Source organism: Trachypithecus francoisi, unplaced genomic scaffold (genome assembly GCF_009764315.1).
Source record: "Trachypithecus francoisi isolate TF-2019V2 unplaced genomic scaffold, Tfra_2.0 Lachesis_group14, whole genome shotgun sequence".
Taxonomy (NCBI): Eukaryota; Metazoa; Chordata; class Mammalia; order Primates; family Cercopithecidae; genus Trachypithecus; species Trachypithecus francoisi.
In genome coordinates, this window is record NW_022681459.1 from 31,176,037 (window position 1) to 31,190,719 (window position 14,683).

Here is a 14,683-nt window from a genome sequence, read left to right on the forward strand (position 1 = left end):
GAGAGGGTTGGGGCGAGCAGTCCAGGCAGACCCCCGGGATTTTCCTGCCATATTGCACAAGCATTCATGCGTTCATTTAATCTTGCTTTTTAAGGCAATACTTTAAAAACACAAAGACCCAACAACCATCTTCCGCTTGACAAGACAGATCATTCTAATTTGAGCGGAAGTTGCATGTCCTGCCCTTTGAACGCGGCAGCCTGGACAGCTGACAAGGACACACTGTGTATTTCCATTCCAATTCTGGGAGTGCTCTGAGGCCTCTGGGGGAGAAGAACCCATGAAATATTCAAAACATAAGTGGAAAAAAAATCCAGGTGCTAGATATGGGCCAGGAAGAGCCCTCGGCCCTGCCAAGTGTGTGCGATGGTGAGAAGCTGTGATGGTGAGAAGCTGCTGGAAGAGATGGTCTTGGTTCATTCCTCAGACATTTATCAAGCTGACGAATGCAGCAGAGATGCTTCGGTCGGCTGTAATTCCACGGGTGGAGTGCTGGCTAGAGAGGTACCTACAGCCGTCCACGGGTGGAGTGCTGGCTAGAGAGGTACCTACAGCCGTCCACGGGTGGAGTGCTGGCTAGAGAGGTACCTACAGCCGTCCACGGGTGGAGTGCTGGCTAGAGAGGTACCTACAGCCGCCACACTGCATGGGTTCCGGGACGCTGGGACTGCCCTTGTGTGGTGTCTCCAGAGGGCCTTGCAGGTGTCACGCCACTGCTCCACACTGCCACCTGCTGTCACACCTGTGCAATGTATCCAGGTCTCTGGGGGCTAGAATGAAAAACATGCATCTCCTAACCAACAAAATCGGGCTTGCCCTGAAGACCTGGTGCATTCGTCTGTTCTGACACTGCTATAAAGACATACCTCAGGGCTGGGCGTGGTGGCAGGAAATCACTGAAACTTGAGAGGCGGGGGTTGCGGTGAGCTGAGGTCATGCCATTGCACTCCAGCCTGGGCCACAAGAGCGAAAGTCTGTCTCAAAAATAAATAAATAAAAAGACAGCAGGTGATGTGGTTTGGACCTGTGTCCCCTCTGCCCAAATCTCACCTCGAATTGTAATCCCCCACGTTGGAGGTGGGGCCTGGTGGGAGGGGATTGGATCATGGGGTCCTTCACGAGTGGGTTAGTGCCAGTTTCTTGGTGCTGTTCTCGTGATAGTGAGTGAGTCATCGTGAGATCTGGCTGTTTGAAAGTGTGCGGCACCCCCTCTTTTTCTCTCCTGCTCCCGCCATTGAGACGCCTCACACTCCCTTCCTTCTACCATGACTGAAGGTTTCCTGAGGCCTCCCTAGAAGCAGAAGCCGCAATGCTTCCTGCACAGCCTGCAGAACCGTGAGCCAATTAAACCTCTTTTCTTTATAAAGTGCCCAGACTCAGATATGTCTTTTTTTTTTTTTTTTTTTTTTTGAGACGGAGTCTTGCTCTGTCGCCCAGGCTGGAGTGCAGTGGCGCGATCTCAGCTCACTGCAAGCTCTACCTGCCAGGTTCACGCCATTCTCCAGCTTCAGCCTCCCAAATAGCTGGGACTACAGGTGCCGCCACCACGCCCGGCTAATTTTTTGTATTTTTAGTAGAGACTGGGTTTCACTGTGTTAGCCATGGTGGTCTTGATCTCCTGACATCGTGATCCACCCGCCTCGGCCTCCCAAAGTGCTGGGATTCCAGGCATGAGCCACTGTGCCTCGCCTACCTGCTGTCCTTTTGCATCTTCCAGGTAGATGCAAACCTCAAAGATTGGTTTGTTGTCAGCATCACTTCTATAATCCGTGGTTCTATATGGAGAAAACAAAACCCCAGTTGGGGAAAATGAACACACAGCATTTTGTTTCTTACCCTGAAGCCATTTCTGGCGTTTTATCAGTAAGCACACAGACCCACAGGACAAGCTCAGCTCATGGCCTGGAGTGCTGGTCTTGCTCATGGATATGCAATCTGAAGCCCCTGTGCTCATGGCAAGGAGCTACATGGGCTTTCAGGGTGGAGCCAGGGCTTCAGGGAACCCCCTCATCCCAACAGGCACACCCAGAGCAGCCTGCAGCAGCGTGGAAGGGGCTGGCACTGGGCCTGAGGTACAGGGGAGGCCTGCCTACCTGCCTGCCACTGGGCTTGCCTGGGCTCCCGCCTCCAGACCATGAGAATTCCCCTAGCATAGGAAGAGAGTCTGACCAAAGTGACAACAGCCACCCCCTGACTGCACAGCACTGTTCACTTCTTCCCAGATACTCCCACCAGACTAGGTCAGCCCTTCTCTTACTGGGGGAGCAGAAAAGTCCCCCCAGCCCCAGTCCGGGACTCCAGATGATGCCCGTTCCTCTCCCAGTCCCAGCAATCTCCCTTCTCAGCATCTGGCATCTTGGGATGTACCCTAAAGTTCACTCACTCAGAGCGCCCTAACTATGGCTGTGGCGAGCGGGGGAGGGCGGGATCAGGTCGGCGTGCTGCACATGGGCCCTGGAGCAGGAACAGTATTCCGAGCTATGCTCCTGCGGCTGGGCCCTCACAAGGAGGGCAGCGTCTGCACCCTGTCAAGGCTTTGCAGATAAGGGTTTATTGAAGAGGGAGGTGACCCACACCATCCCCGCTGAGAGATCTGGTTAGGGGGCTCCCCCCGGAATGTAGGCAAGAGGGCAGCACCCTGATCGTGAGGGTTGGTCACCTGGGAACCACAGTAACGTCCGCAGGGACCTTCCCCCAGCAGCACGCACTTCCCAGAACGCTCATGGTCACCCTCAGCTTTCAACTGTGGGGACCTCACATGTCTCCTGGTAGAGTCCTCACTCCCTCGGCTAAAACTTCTGAAAGCAGCGAGGTCGGGCTCCCTGGCTGGGACAGCTCTGGCCCTGAGTGGGTCATCCAAGTCGAGTTTCCACCATCCAGCACCCTGTGCTTTCCCCAGCCGGCTGCACGCTGGGCCTCTGGGAAGCCAGCAAGCCCACCTGATTCTGAATCCTCCCCGCGAGCCCGGGGGTCAATTCTGCTGACATCAAAGGAACTGCCAGAAGCTCCCAGCAGGGAGTTAGGCAGGGAATACAAGACTGTGTCCAGAGCAAGGGTGACGCCAGCTCCTCCAGGACGGAGAAACCAGTGTGACCCTGTCCCAGGCCCCCATGGCCCTGGCTGCTCCTGGTGGACAGAGGGGCATCTTGCCCATGCTATTCCTTGTTCCCTCCGGGCTGCCATGGCCCCTGGAGCAATTCCTGGGACAGTCTGGGGAGGAGCTGACAATCACGCAGGGTGGACTGAACTTGACCCCTCCCAGTCACCTATGCGTTCCTTCCTCAGACTTCCGTGGGGCTAGAGTCATGGTCTTGTTCCCCATCCCATCTGCAGGCCGCCCCTGCCTGGATGTGGACCACTCCAACACTCACACGCCTCCCTCCAGGAGGACCCCAGCTCCACTTTCTCCAGGACTGCCTGTGATGCACCAGGATCCATCCTGTAATCCCAGCTACTTGGGAGGCTGAGGCAGGAGGCAGAGGTTGCAGTAAGCCAGGATTGGACCACTGCACTCCAGCCTGGGCAACAGAGGGAGACTTGGTTTCAAAAAAAACTATGCAAATCCCAATTACACACGCTGAGCGGCATGTTCAGCTGAGCCACCTGCCCAAGGTGGGAACCTCTCTTCCTCCATCTGCAGGTCATGTGGAGATGGCAGAGCACCTGCACGTGCACCTGGAGACCCTTTCAAGCCTGGTCTCCTGACACTGCCTCCTCCTGATATTGGGGGCTGCTGGAAGTGCCAGCCTGTAACCCTCATTGCAATGGCACCTGCCTGGTGCTATAATTCAGACATTTGTCTCCCCAACCTCGTGTTGAAATTTTGAACCCCAGTGTTGGAGATGGGACCTGACAGAAGGTGCCTGGGTCATGAGTGCTTAGTGCTGTCCTCGCGGTCATGAATGCTTTCATGCTTTATTCCTTCTCACAAGAAGTGATTGTTTAAAACGCTTGGCACCTCCTTTGCCCACTCTCTCTTGCTCCCTCTCTCACCATATGGTCTGCACGCACCTGCTCCCATCACCTTCCGCCATGAGTGGACACTTCCTGAGGCCTCACCAGAAGCAGATGCTGGTGCCATACTTCTTTTTTTTTTTTTTTGAGGCGGAGTCTCACTCTGTCGCCCGGGCTGGAGTGCAGTGGCCGGATCTCAGCTCACTGCAAGCTCCGCCTCCCGGGTTCATGCCATTCTCCTGTCTCAGCCTCCCGAGTAGCTGGGACTACAGGCGCCCGCCACCTCGCCCGGCTAGTTTTTTTGTATTTTTTAGTAGAGACGGGGTTTCACCGTGTTAGCCAGGATGGTCTGGATCTCCTGAGCTCGTGATCCGCCCGTCTCGGCCTCCCAAAGTGCTGGGATTACAGGCTTGAGCCACCGCGCCTGGCCGGTACCATACTTCTTGTACAGCCTGCAGAACTCTGTGCCAAATAAACCCCTTTCCTTTATAAATCACCCACCCTCCCAACACAAATCATCCAAGACACCTGGTGTCCCCCAAACAGCTCCTTGGTCAACCTCAGATTCCGGACCAATCTGAGAGCTATTTCCACGGAGTGGGGAGAGGAGAGCTGTTTGCTGAAGAGGACATGGCTTTGCTCAAGATCCCTGCATCCTCTGCTGTGGCTCTCTAATTCTCCTCTCTGAGCTTGTGGCAGACATGGCCAATACCTCAAGCATGGCTGGGCAGCAGACGTGGGGTGAGAGGAAGAGGCTGAGCCCAACTTGTCCCTCCTTAGACCCCAGAATTGCCAAGACCAGAGTCCTCCATGAAGACCTCACAGAGAAGGAATCACTGCATGCTTTTGCACAATTAAATACCTGCACATCTTAAGGAAAGGCCCTAACATCCTTCAGTAGTATCTCCTCCCAGGGCAGGGAGTGACTGGGTCAGCAGCCTCAAGTACCTGGAAACTGTTCACATCAGGCAAAGTGTCGGGAGAGACACAGATGTTTCCACTGGCATTTAAAAGAAAGGAAAGAAAATTATTGACAAGAAGCTTCCATGGTGGATCAGGCTTTAACGTTTTGATGGACCTGGCCTCTCTTGGAAGCAAACCCCTGGATGGAGCCCGTGTCTCTTTGGGCCCCCAGAGGCAGCCCGACCTTGACACGGAGTGCAAAGCAGACTCAGCTGCTTGTGTTTAATGTGGATTTGCATAGTGTTTTGTTTTTTTTTTTCTTTTTTCAAGATGGAGTTTTGCTCTGTCGCCCAGGCTGGAATGCAGTGGCGTGATCTCTGCTCACGGCAACCTCTGCCTCCCTGGTTCAAGTGATTCTGTTGCTTCAGCCTCCCGAGTAGCTGGGATCACAGGCACGTGTCACCATGCCCTGCTAATTTTTGTACTTTTAGTGGAGACGGGGTTTCACCAGGTTGGCCAGGCAGGTCTCGAACTCCTGACCTCAAGTGATCCTCCCACCGTGGCCTCGAACAGTGCTGGGATCACAGGTGTGAGCCACCGCACTAGCTGGGATTTGTGTAGTTTTGTCCATGCTGTTACATGGTGCACTGGGCAGAGCCAGCCCGTCCCGCCTCGAGCCATGTTACTTTAGTCTGTGATGCAGATGTTGTGTGGCAGTGGAATGGCCTCATCAGCCCCACCTGGGACCTGGCAGGGGGTGGGTCTGAGCAGCCCGAGAGGAGGGTCCCCAGGGCCCACAGCAAGAGTGACATGACCCACACCATCCCCACTGAGGGGACCCACACAGTGACCCTCCTCCCACACATCCTCTACAGCATCCTCTATGGCTCTCCCCGTCGGCCACTTGGACCAGAGAGACATTATCAAAGTGCCCTCTCGGAAACGTCCCCTTCATCCACCATCCTCTTTCAACCCACTGGGCTTGGTCAGGAAGCCGTCGGTCAGCAGGTGGGCGGGTGGGGTTGGGGGCACCCCTATGTCCTGTGAGACCCCGGCAGGCACTGCAGCTTGGGGTTCCCAGAGGCTCCGAGGTGGCTAAGAACAGGATGACAACTCCAAGGTTCAACTCTTCCCCCAATGGCCACTCCTCCCTATACTGTTCTCATCTCAGTTTTTACCTGTTTTTCTCAAGATGTTGGAAATGAGATCAAAGATCAGTGTGGATCTGAACATCACTATTCATCAGGGAAATGCAAATCAAACCAGAGATGAGACACCACAACACTCACACTCGCATGGCTAAAATTTAAAAGTCTAGCTGGGGCCGGGTGCGGTGGCTCATGCCTGTGATCCCAGCACTTTGGGAGGCTGAGGCAGGAGGATTGCTTAAAGCCCAGGAGCTCATAACCAGCCTGGGCACCAAAGCAAGACTGTACCTCTACAATAATTTTTTTTAATTGGCTAGATGTGGTGCACATGCCCGTGGTCACAGCTGCTTGGGAGGCTGAGGAGGGAGGATCACTTGAGTCCACGAGTTTGAGGCTTGGTGAACTGTGATCATGCCACTGCACTCCAGCCTGGGCAACAGAGTAGGACTTCATCTCTTAAAAATAAAGAAAAGAAAGGAAAGGAGTGGAAAGGATAGGAGAAGAGAGGAAGAAACTTGGTATTTCAATTATTTTAAATTTGTTGAGACTTGTTTTGTGGCCTAACATGTGGTCTATCCTGGAGAATGTTCCATGTGCCGAGGAGAAGAATGTATATTCTGTGCAGCTGTTGGATGAAATGGTCTGTAAATGCCTGTTAGGTCCGTTTGGTCTAAACCATAGTTTAAATCCAATGCTTATTTGTTGATTTTCTATCTGATGATATGGTGAAGGCTGACAGTGTGACGTTGAAGACCCCAACTGTTAGTATATTGGAGTCTCTCTCTCTCTTTAGATCTAATAATACTCGCTTTATATATCTGGGTGATCTGGTGTTGGGTGCATATATATTTACAATTGTTATATCTTCTTGCTGAGTCAGTCCCTTTATATAATGACCTTCATCTCTTTTTAGTTTCTGACTTAAAGTCTGTTTTATCTGATAAAATATAGCTACTATTGCTCACTTTGGGTTAATGAAATACCTTTTCACATCCCTTTCCTCTCAGTCTGTATGTGTATTTCTAGGTGAAGTGAGTTTCTAACAGGCAGTATATAGTTAGGTCATTTAAAAAAATAATCCATTCAGCAAGTCTATGTCTTTTAAGTGGGGAATTTCATCCATTTACCTTCAGGATTATTATTGGTAGGTGAGGGTTTATTTTACACTTTTGTTAATTGTTTTCTGATTGTTTTGTATATCCTTTGTTTCTTTTTCCTTTCTTCCTTCTCATTATTAATCATTGAGGTTGGGTGGTTTCTTGCAGTGATGAGGTTTGATTCTTTTCTCTTTCTCTTTTGTATATCTGCTTTACCAGTGAGTTTTATACTTTTGTGTGTTTTCACGATAGTGATTGTCATGTTTTCACTTCCAGATGTAGGATTCCCTCGAGCATTTCTTGTGAGATCAGTCTAATGGTGATGATTTCCCTCAATTCTTGCTTTTCTGGGAAATATTTTGTTTCTCTCTCATTTCTGAAGAATATATAGTATAGCATTCTTGGCTGACTTTTTTTTTCTTTCAGCACTTTGAATATATTATCTCATTCTCTCCTGCCCTGTAATATCTTATCTCATTCTCTCCTGCCCTGTAATCTTACGTTAGTCTAATGAGGATTCCCTTATATGTGGCTTGATGATTTTCTCTTGACATTTTTAGATTATTTCTTTTACTTGAAAGTTTGACTATAATGTGCCTGTAAGAGGACATTTTGGGGTTGAATCTACTTAGGGACTTTGAGCTTCTTAAATGCCAGTATTCATATCTCTCCCCAGACTTGGGAATTTTTTAACTCTTACTTCATTAAATAGATTTTCTTTGCCTTTCTCCTTCTCTTCTACTTTTGAAATTCCCATTACATGAACACTTGTTCACTTAATAGTGTTACATACTCCTTGTAGGCTGTCTTCACTGTCTTTCATTCTCATTTCTTTTTGTCTTTGATGGGGTAATTTCAAATAACCAGTTTTCAAGTTCAGAAATTCTTTTTTCTGCTTGATCAAGTCTGCTGTTGAAGCTCTCTATTGTAATTTTTATTTCATTGCTTGAAATCTTCAGCTATAGGATTTCTATTTGGCTCTTTTTATTATTTCTAGTTCTTTGTTAAATTTCTAGCTCACATAACAAATTGTTTTCCTGATTTTGTTGACTTGTCTTATCTACTTGTATCTCATTGAGTGTCCTTAAGATCATTGTTTTGAGTACCTTTTCTGGCAGTTAGTTGATTTCCTCTTCACTGGGGCCTGTTAGTAGAGAGTCATTTTGTTCCTTGGTGATATATTTCCTTGTCCTTTTATGTTTCTTGTGTCCCTGTGTTGATGTCTATGTCTCTGGTGGAACAGTTGCTTCTTTCAAACTTTCTAGAGTGGCTTTCATAGAGAAAAGCTTTTACTTGCAGTGGATTTTAGCGTGCCATTTGGGAAGGGTATGGTGACTGTTTCTGGATCAGGGCAGTGGTATAGTCTCTGCAGCTTGTGGACCCCCAGTAGCCTAGGCTGTAGGCGTTTGTGACACTGGTGGGGACAGTGTAGGTTTTTAACGTCCTCAGTTCAAGGGCTGTTGGGGTTCTTCTAGTCTCATTTTCCCCATAATGGGAAGATAAGCCAGGGGGATTCCTTAGACTCTAGGGGGATAGTTCAGCTCCAAGGAAGCAGGCAGTTGAGTTGTTTGGCCTGTAAGGTGGGATGTCTGGGTTCAGCTACTTCTGTTTCTCTGGGATGTAGGGCCCTGCCTCAGCTCAGCCCTGGGGTATGCAGCTGCTCCGCTCAGCCAGGGCTCTGATTCCCCTTGGGGTGGTTCGTCGCTTCCGCTCGGGCCTGAGGGACGGGACTGTCCTGGGTGGCCCAGGCATCATTTTCCTGGATGCAGAGTGCTGCTTCAACTTGGGTGCCAGGAGGTACCACGGCTCTGAGCAGCTAAGGTATTGTTTTCACCGGAGGCAGTTTATGGCTTGAGCTCCAGCCTGAGGGGGCGAGAGCGGGTAGTGAGTGGTTCCACCTTTGCTTGGCCCCACAGAGAAGGTGTAACAGCTGCCTGCAGCTTGGCTGGGGGATGTGGGGCCACGCGGTGGGGTGGATGGGCAGCAGGTTAGCCTCAGGGGTGAAGGGGAACTGGGGGCTGCTCCCCCAGGAACAAGACACTCCACGGTAGTTCCAGTTCCAGGAGGGCACCGCGAGGGCCATGCGGTTAGGCACAGTGTGGATTCCTTCTCTGGCGGGAGCACCGTGGTGTGACCTCCAGGCAGCTCACTCCACCCTGGGCTTCGTGCCTGTGAGGACGGCAGGGGACCCCAAGGGTGAGGGTGGTGGGTGTCCACGGTGTTGGTGGGGGCTGCTGGGGTCCTCTTGATTACCTCCTCACTGAAGGGAGATATCTTCCTGGCTTCTAGCTGACCCTGGTTAGGGGATGGGGTGGCAGGTGGCTGGCATTTCCTTATGTTCTTTTTGTGATTATCACAAATTTCTGGGCTCACCAGGGTTGCTGTGGCTCCTCTGATGTGTTCTGGAGCTCCCTGTGGGGATTTTCATTAACATTTCATGGCTTGTGGCTGGGCAGAGTGACTCACGCCTGTAATCCCAGCACTTTGGGAGGCCAAGGCAGGCAGATCACCTGAGGTCGGGAGTTTGAGACCAGCCTGGCCAACATGGTGAAACCCCATCCCTACTAAAAATAAAAAATAAATAAAAAATTAGCCAGGCATGGTGGTGGGTGCCTGTAATCCCAGCTACTTGGGAGGCTGAGGCATGAGAATCACTTGAACCTGGGAGGTACAGATTACAGTGAGCTGAGATCGCACCATTACACTCCAGTCTGGGCGATAAGAATGAAACTCCATCTCAAAAAAACAAAAAAACCATTTCCTGGTTTGTTTACTGTTCTGTGTCTTTGTGAGGGACACCAGTGCTGGGGGCTTCTAGTCAGCTGTTTCACTGACATCACTATCCCCCACTTTTTTCTTTTATTCCATATTTTACTGTACCTGTTCTATGCTTAGATACACAAATACCACTGTGTTACAGTCGCCTGCAGTATTCTGTGTTACAGTCGCCTGCAGTATTCAGTGCAGTCACATGCTGCACAGGTGTGCAGCCCAGGAGTGATATGCTGCACCACATGGCCTGGGTGTGTCGCCAACTCTACCGTCCCGGTGTATGTGAGTTGCCTCTGATGTTCTCACAACAGCGAAACTGCTACAGATGCGTCTTTCAGAAAGTCTCCCTGTCATTAAGCGACGCATGACTGTAGCACTCAGCAGTGAAAAGGAAGGAAGTACTGATGCGTGGACCTCAGGATGATTCTGCCAAATGAAAGAAGTCAGATAAAAAAATCTACACAGTATCATCCCATGTATCCAGAATCCTACCGCAAACTTACCAGCAGTGGCAGGACGCAGACCTGCACTTGTTGTGGATCCAGGACATGTAGGAGGGAGGGGAGGACAGAGGGAGGAGGGAGGGGAAGATGGAGGGGAGGAGGGGGAGGAAGGAGGGGAAGAAGGGGAGGAGGGAGGGGAGGGAGGGGAGGAGGGAGGGGAGGCAGGATAAGGAGGGAGGGGAGGGAGGGAAGGAGGAGGGAGGGAAGGAGGAGGGAGGGAAGGAGGGGGGAGGGAAGGAGGAAGGAAGGAGGAGGGAGAGGATGGAGGGGAGGAGGGAGGAGGGGGAAGGTGGGGAGGAGGGAGGGGAGGAGGGGAGGAAAGAGGGAAGGGAGGGGAGGGAGGGGAGGAAGGAAGGAGGGAGGAAGGAAGGAGGAAGGAGGGGAGGAGGGAGGGAAGGAGGAGGGAGGGAAGGAGGAGGGAGGGGAAGGAGGGACCACGAGAGGAGGGAGGGAACTCTGAGAGCTGCAGAGATGGGTTCAGGGTGTCATGTGTCAAAACTCAACATGCTGTGCACTTTAAACAGGGGCAGCCTAACTACATGTAATTGTGTATCAATTATGCCTCACTAGAGCTGGAGGAAAAAACAGAAAACAACGGAAAAGTCAGAGTAAAGAGAATTCACTTTCGAAATGCCAACCATTTAAAAATACTCCATACTGAACATTATAAGCCTTTTCCATTATTAATGCCTGAGGGAGAAATCAAAGTCCAGGCCGCAGCTATCCCTGCTATTCTCGAGTTAGGAGAAATCACCGTGTCCTACTTGACTTCAGGGTGGGTGGCGAGCGTTCCTGCGGCAGCTGCAGCCTCGCTGTGCCTGAGTCATGCTCCGCTGTGCCCTGGGCAGCTCCGCTCCCACCCACGCCCTCAGGTTGCTTATATGCTTGTGCATGTTAGTTTGGACTTTGAGGGGTGCTTGCTGTATTTTATGTTAAGGTGCAGTTTACAGGCAGTAAAATGCATCCGCTGTCACTTTACAGCACAGTAGAGTTCACACACATATACGCTTATGTGACTGACCCCCCGAAGCAAAATATGGAGCATTTCTATCTCCCAGGAAGTCCCCTCCTGCCCCTTCCCAGGCAGCAGCTCCCCACCCTACCCCTACTAGATACTCACAGTCTGATTTCTAGCCCGGCGATTCGTTTTTCCTTTCTCGAGCTTCGAATAAAGTGGAGTGCCTCGGTGTGTCCTGTGCTACAGAATCTGATCCTCTCCATCTGAGCTTTGAGACTTGCACAGTGTTTGTGCCTCCCACAGTGCCCCACCCCGTGTGTGGGCCTCATTAGCATATCCATTCTCCTCTTGCTAAATGCCGGCACTGTTTCCAGTTTGGGGTGTAACGCACAAGGCTGCTGTGAAGATTGTTCTCAAGCCTTTTTGTAGACAGATGCCTCCATCTCTTGGGCACACACCTAGAAGGAGCATTGCTGGGCCATAGGGTGGATATAGGTTTAACTTTATTAGAAATTGTCGAAATGATTTTCAAAGTGATTGTACAGTTCACACTCCCACAGCAACGTACAGGACTTCCTACGGCTCCCTGTCCTCGCCGGCTGGTGCTTGGTGTTGTCAGTCTTTTTAACGTTCATCCTCCTGGTGGGGGTGTGGTGGTGTCTTGCGGTGGTGTTAATTTGCATTCCTCTGATGAATGCTGATTCTGTGCACGTGTTCGATGCTTAGGGCTGCCCGGATGTCCTGTCCTGGGAAGCACCTGCTCAAGGCACTGTCAGTGCTTTCGTTCAGTTGTTTGTAGCTTTCTTAATTACTTGTAATTCGTTATCTATCTGTACAGAAATCCTCTGCCACATAAACGTTTTACAAACGTCTTTGCCAGACTCTGGCTTGCTCTTTCATTGTCTTGACGGTGTCTCTTGATGAATTTGTAGTAGATGCAATACTGTCACAGATATTCAGCGTTCTTATATCTGCTGTGTCAATTTTGGTAGGTTGTGCTTTTCAAGGAATTTGTCTCTTTCTTCCTTTTTTCTTTATTTCTTCTCCTTCTTCTTTTTTTTTTTTTAGACAGTCTCACTCTGTCACCCAGGCTGGAGGGCGATGGCACAATCTCGGCTCACTGCAATCTCTGCCTCCTGGGTTCAAGCGATCTTCTTGCCTCAGCCTCCTGAGTAGCTGGGACTACAGGCACGTGCCACCACGCCCGACTAATTTTGTATTTTTAGTAGAGATGGGGTTTCGCTATGGTTGGCCAGGCTGGTCTTGAACTCCTGACCTCAGGCGATCTGCCCACTTCGGCCTCCCAAAGTGCTGGGATTACAGGTGTGAGCCACCGTGCCTGGCCAAATTTGTCTAATCCATCTTGAACAAAATGCTTTTAATTTTTTTAAAGTCCAATTTGTCAATGTTTAATTTTACATCAGTGGGATTTTTCAGTCCTGCCCAAGAAATCCTCACCAGTGCCTGGTCCGGAGGCATCTCCTGTGTTTTCCTGTAGAAGCGTCATCGTGTTTGTGCCCCTTATGCTCCATCCCCTTTGGATCTATGACCTGCTTCAAATGAGCTTTCATGTGTAGCACAGAAGAAGGGCCAACGTTCCTTATTTTCCCTATTGACGCCCAGTTATTGCGGCACCTCTGAGTGAAGATGCCGCCTCCCTCCAGGCAGGTGGCTGAGTGCCGGGTGGTCTTCACGAGGAAGTGTTGATGTTAGCCGAAGGTTTCCCATAGATATGCTTTACCGGACTGTGGAACCTACTGCTTCCAGTTTGTTGATAGTTTTTGTTGTGAACCAACTGAATTTTATAAAATGTTATTTCCACCGGGCATGATGGCTCACGCACGCCTGTAATCCCAGAACTTTGGGAGGCCAAGGTGGGTGGATCACCTGAGGTCAGGAGTTCAAGACCAGCCTGGCCAACATGGAGAAACCCCATCTCTACCAAAAATAAAAAATTAGCTGGGCATGGTGGCGCATGTCTGTAATCCCAGCTACTTGAGAGGCTGAGGGTGGAGAATTGCTTGAACCCGGGAGGTGGAGGCTGTGATGAGGTGAGATCGTGCCACTGCACTCCAGCCTGGGCAACAAGAGCGAAACTCCATCTCAAAAAAAAAAAAAAAAAGAAAAGAAAAGAAAGAAAAAAATGTTTTTTCCGAGTCTATTGAGTTGATCATATGGTTTTTGTTTTTTATTTTATCAGTGACATTGATTGATTTTTAAATGTCAAAACAATCTTGCATTTCTGAGATAGCTTTTCTTGGTCTTGGCCTTTTAATTTTCATTTTATTTATTTATTTGTTTTCGAGACAGAGTCTTGCTCTGTCGCTCAGGCTGGAGTACAATGGCAAGATCATGGCCTACTGCAGCCCTGACCTCCCAGGCTCAAGCGATCTTCCCACTCATCCTCTGGAGTAGCTGGGGCTACAGGTACATGGCACCACACCTGGCTAAATTGTAAACATTTTTGTAGAGATGGGATCTTGCTATGTTACCTAGGCTAGTCTTGAACTCCTGGGCTCAAGCAATCCTGCCTTGGACTCCCAAAGTGCTGGGATGACAGGCGTGAGCCACCGCGCCTGGCCACCTTTTCGTATGTCACTGAGTCTGATTTGCCGGAACCCGGTTTAGGATTTCTGAGCACAGGGCTTTCCGTGGGAACACGGGCAACACTGCATTTGTTCTTCATCCTTAAGGGTTTGCTGGAGCTCACGGTGACCCCTCAGGGCTGGGAGTTTTCTCTGTGGAATCTGTTTAATTATACATTAAATTTGTAATGGATATAGTATGGCAGTAGATATGTCAGAGTTTTTATATCTGTGTGTGTCAATTTTGATAGGTTATGTTTTTCAAGGAATTGATGCTTTCACCTGACATGAAATTGCTCACAAGAGCCTTGTCTTAACCTTCTGGTGCCTGGAAGACCTGCCGGGTGTCCGCACCTTCTTTCCTGAGAAAGTAGCCACCATTGCTCCTTGCTCATTTTTCCCCTCTGTGTTTTTTTTTTTAAATCAATTTTATTGATCATTTCAAAGAACCGGGTTTCCGTTTTGTTGGCTTTCTCCGTTGCACGTCTGCTCTCTCTCACTGATGTCCACATTTTGCTTTTCCCTTCTGTCTGCTCTCTTTGGGTTTAGTTTCTCCGTCCAGCTTTGACTCCTTGTGATGGTCCGCTGCTCGCCTGGTCCCTCTGTCCATCTGCCGGCCTCCCTGCCTCTTCACTCCAAAAACGATACGAGGTTGCCACAGAGTTCTCCTGTCAGTCGCAGGCTCTTATGTAGAGCTGGGGAGAAGCAGCTGGTGTTAGTGAGCGAGCTCAGGCTGGAATGGCAAGGACGTCACCGTGCAGGG

At 50.2% G+C, this 14,683-nt stretch overlaps 1 long non-coding RNA gene across 1 annotated transcript; it reads right to left on the minus strand.

Annotated features, from left to right (window-relative positions):
- Nucleotides 1-408: 408 nt before the first annotated feature.
- LOC117096699 lies at nucleotides 409-11,588 on the minus strand. Its single transcript, XR_004442592.1, has 4 exons — nucleotides 11,498-11,588; nucleotides 1,694-1,775; nucleotides 629-770; nucleotides 409-508 (listed from the first exon to the last, which is right to left on the minus strand). It is a non-coding gene; the product is annotated as an uncharacterized LOC117096699 (long non-coding RNA).
- Between the last annotated feature and the right edge of the window lie 3,095 nt (nucleotides 11,589-14,683).